Source organism: Ursus arctos, unplaced genomic scaffold (assembly GCF_023065955.2).
Source record: "Ursus arctos isolate Adak ecotype North America unplaced genomic scaffold, UrsArc2.0 scaffold_5, whole genome shotgun sequence".
In the NCBI taxonomy this organism is placed as follows: domain Eukaryota; kingdom Metazoa; phylum Chordata; class Mammalia; order Carnivora; family Ursidae; genus Ursus; species Ursus arctos.
Window position 1 is genome coordinate 4,780,318 of NW_026623067.1, and position 4,786 is coordinate 4,785,103.

Sequence of the window (4,786 nt, forward strand, 5' to 3'; positions counted from 1 at the left end):
TGCAATTGCTGGGTTGTAGGATAGCTCTATTTTTAACATCTTGAAGAAACTCCATACTGTTTTCCAGAGTGGCTGTACCAGTTTGCATTCCCACCAACAGTGTGAGAGTGTTCGCCTTTCTCCACATCCTTGCCAACATTTGTTGTTTCCTGCCGCATTAATTTTTGCCATTCTAACTGGTGTAAGGTAGTATCTCTTTGTGGTTTTGATTTATATTTCCCTGATGGCTAGTGATGTTGAACACATGTTCCTCTGTCTGTTAACCATTTGTATGTTTTTCGTGGATTCTTTAGGGTTTTCTATATATAGTATCATGTCATCTGCTTATAGTGGAAGTTTTACTTTTTCCTTATTGATTTCCATGTCTTTTATTTTTGTTGTTGCTGTTGTGTGATTCTTGGGCCTAGAACTTCCAGTAGTATGTTGAATAAGATTGGTAAGACTGGACATTTTTGTCTTTTTCTTTACCTTAAGGGAAATGTTCTCAATTTTTCCCCATCGAGTATTATGTTAGCTGTAGGTTTTTCATATAAGGCCTTTATTGTCTTTAGGAATGCTCCCTCTAAGCATATTATGTTGAGAATTTTTATCATAAGTGAATGTTGTACTTTGTCCAATTTTTTTCAACACAGATTGAAATGATAATATCTTTTAATCTTTTCTCTTATTGATATGTTGTGTCATATTAAATGATTTGATGTTATTGAAGCACAATTCCATCTGGGGAATAAATGCCACTTTATCCTGGTAAATACTGTTGGATTTGGTTTGCAAATATTTCATTGAGAATTTTTACATATATCTTCATTAAGGAAATTGAACTGTAGGTCTCCTTTTTTGTGGCGTCTTTATCTAGTTCTGGTATCAGGGTAATGCTGGCTTCATAGAATGGATTTGGAAGTTTTCTTTCCTCTTCTATTTTTTCAAATAGTTTGGAAAGAATGGATGTTAACTCTTCTATAAGCATTTGCTTCAATTCCCCTGTGAAACTATCTGATCTTGGACTTTCATTTGTTGGGAATTTCAGGGTTTTTGTTTTGTTTTGTTTTTTTCTGATTCAGTTTTATTGGCGGTAATTGATCTGTTCAAATTTTTTATTTCTTCCTGCTTCAGTTTTGGTAGTTCGTATGTTTCTAGGTATTCATCCATTGATTCTAAGTTGGCCAATTTTTTGGCATTTTTTTTTTTTGTAACATTCTTTTAGAATTGTTTGTATTTCTGTGGTGTTGGTTGTTATTTCTCTTATATCATTTCTGGTTTTGTTTATTTGAGTTCTGGCTAGAGTTTTTTCAATTTTAATTATCTTTCCAAGCAGCACACTCCTGGTTTCATTGATCTGTTCTATTGTTTTTCTTAGTTTCTATATCATTTGTTTCTGGAAATACTATTTATTATTTCCTTCCTCTATTTATTCTGGGTTTTGTTGGCTCTTCTTTCTTTATTTCCTTTAGGTCTAAGGTTAAGTTGTTAATTTGTGTTTTTTTTTTGTTTTTTTTGTTTTTTGTTTTTTTTGCTTCTTGAAGTAAGACTGTATTGCATTGAAATTCCCTCTTAAAACTGCTTGTCTTGCATCTTAAAGAGTTGGGACCTTTTTTTTTTTTTTTTTTTCATTTTCACTTGTTTCCGTGTAATTTTTTTTATTTCTTATTTGATTTGTTTGTTGTTTAGTAGTATGTCACTTAACCTCCATGTATTTGTGGTCCTTCCAGATTTTTTCTTGTGATTGATTTCTAGTTTCATAGCATTGTGTACAGAAAAAAATGCATGGTATGATTTTGATCTTTTTAAAATTTGTTGAGGCCTGATTTGTGACCCAGGATGTGATCTGTTCTGGAGAATGTCCCATGTACACTTGAAAATAATGTGTATTTTGTTGCTTTAGGATAGAATGTTTTGAATATATCTATTAAATCTATCTGTTCCTGTGTGTCATTCAAAGTCACTATTTCCTTGTTGATTTTTTGTTTGGATGGTGTGTCCATTTGTGTATTTGGGGTGTTATATTCCCCTACTATTATTGCATACTATCAATTAGTTCCTTTATGTCTGTTATTAACTATTTGATTTTATTTTTCATTTTTAAAAATTTTTTTAAAATTATGTATTTATTTATTAGAGAGAGCAGAAGCAAGGGAGTGGCAGGCAGAGGGAGAAGCATGCTTCTCACTGAGCAAGAAGCCCAGTCTGCGACTCAATCCAAGGATCCTGGGATCACTACCTGAGCCAAAGGCAATATGCTTAACTGACCGAGCCACCAAGGTATCCAGTTATTAACTATTTTATGTATTTGGGTGCTCTTATATTGGGCGCATAAAAATTTACAATTGTTATATCTTTTTGTTGGATCATCACCTTTATTATTATATAGTCTTTTCCTTTGTCTTTTGTTACCATATTTGTTTTATTTTTTTATAATAATATTTTTATTATATTATGTTAGTCACCATACAGTACATCCCTGGTTTTTGATGTAAAGTTAGATGATTCATTAGTTGCATATAACACCTAGTGCACTATGCAATACGTGCCCTCCTTACTACCCATCACCAGCCTGTCCCATTCCCCCACCCCCTCCCCTCTGAAGCCCTCAGTTTGTTTCTCAGAGTCCATAGTCTCTCATGCTTCATTCCCCCTTTATTTGTTTTAAATATTTTGTCTAACATAAGTATTGCCCTTCTGACTTTCTTTTGACATGCATTTGTATGATAAATATTTCTCCAACATGTCACTTCTCACTTTCAATCTGCAGGTGTTTTAAAGTCTGAAATGAGTCTCTTGTAGGCAGCATATAGACAAATCTTGATTTCTTGTGGGCTTTTAAAAGTATATATTCTCTTATCCTATGTCTTTAGATTTTAATGTTTAGTCCATTTACATTCCAAGTTATTTTTGAAATGTATATATTTATTGCCATTTTGTTACTTGTTTTGTGGCTGTTTTTGTAATTTTTCTCTGACCCTTTCTTTCTTAGTCTGTTTCATGGTTTGCAGGCCTTATTCAGTGATATACTTGGATTTATTTCTTCTCTTTGCATATCGATTACCATTTTTGATTTGTGGTTACCATTCTGTTTGTATATACTATCTTCTGTATATAGCAGCCTATATTAAGTTGATGACTGCTTAAGCTTGAACCCATTTACTTCTCTCCACCTCCCTTTCACATTTTAAATTTATGGTGTCATATTTTATATCTTTTTATTTTGTGACTCCCTTGACTGATGCTTACAGATATATTGTTTTTGTGTTTCCTACTTTTCATACTCTTTTTCATTGCTTCTCCTTTCCATGCAGAGCCCCCTCCCTTTAACATTTATTTTAGTACTGGTTTAGTGATCATCAACTCCTTTACCTTTTGTTGAGGAACTCTCTATTTCTCCTTCTATTCTGAATGATTGAGTTGCTCAATCAAATATTTTTGTCCACAGATTTTGTCTGCAGACTCATAACTTTCATTATATCATACCATTCTCTCCAGCCTGCAATGTTCCTGCTGAAAAATCTGCTCATAGACTTTTGGGGTTTCCCTTGTATGTAATTGCTTTCTTTTCTCTTGCTGCTTTTAAAACTCTCTCTTTATCATTTCTTTTTTGCCATTTTAACTACCATGTGTCTTTGTGTGGATCTTCTTGGGTCGATTTTGGTTGGGGGGGCGGGTTCTCAATGCTTCCTGAATCTGGGTATCTATTTATTTCCCAAGCTTTGGGAAGTTTCCAGCTATTATTTCTTCAAATACATTTTCTGTACCCTTTTCTCTCTTCCTCCCCTGGGATTCCTATAATGCAAATGTTATTACACTGGATCCAGTCACTGAGTTTCCTAAGTCTATTCTCATTTTGCATATTTTTTCTTTCACATGTTCAGGTTGATTACTTGATGCCTGCACTTTTTTCTCAAGTCCAATGAGTATCCTTCAAATTATTACTTTATAGTCTTTATGAGGTATATTACTTTTATCTGTTTCACTTAGGTCTGTTGCTGTGATTTGGTCCTGGTCTTTCATTTGGGACATTTCTTCTTTCTCCTCATTTTGTCTAGCTCTGGGTCTGTTTTTGGGTGTTATGAAACTCAGCTATGTCTCCTGCTTTTGAAAGTAGTGGGCATGATGCACACTTTTAACAAAGTGACACTGGTTCTCTTTCACAAGGGATATACAGCCACTTTGGAGACCAGGGCTGGCCAGGCCACTCCACAAAGCTCATTTTGGTGGGCCCACAGTGCTCACAAAGTATGCATGCTGGTCTTTTCCCATAAGGGACATTCAGCTTCTGCAGAAAGTGGAACTGGCAGGTCCTGCTTCACAAAGTGCCCATGTTTGGGGCCATGGTGTCCTCAACCTTTATGTGCTGGTCTTCCTCCAAAGGGGACTTATAAATGCTGTAACCACCAGGGTGGCTGTGACTGCTCAGCAAATTCTGCATGAGTAGTGCAGTTTTAACAAGGTGCACTCATTTTCCCTGAGTGGTGACCAAAGACCAAGACCAAAGGCTCTCAAAACACTTGGGTTAGGAGACATTGTTTTGCAAGGTTTCACAGGTCTTCTTGGGAAAGGAGACCCACAGTGCTGGGATTGAGGCAAGCATAACTACAAAGGGTAGATTCAGTGACTGGCCAGGGCAGGGCTTGGTGTAAGAAAGTTAGTTAATGAATGTCATCACAGCACTTGTTCCTGCAGGTGTCCCTGTGTTTACGCTGAAGGACAATGGAGAGAAATAGCCACTGCCAGCTCTTTTGTTCCTGGAGGGGGTCTCCCCATGATCCCTGCTTCTCTGAAATCTGAATCTGAA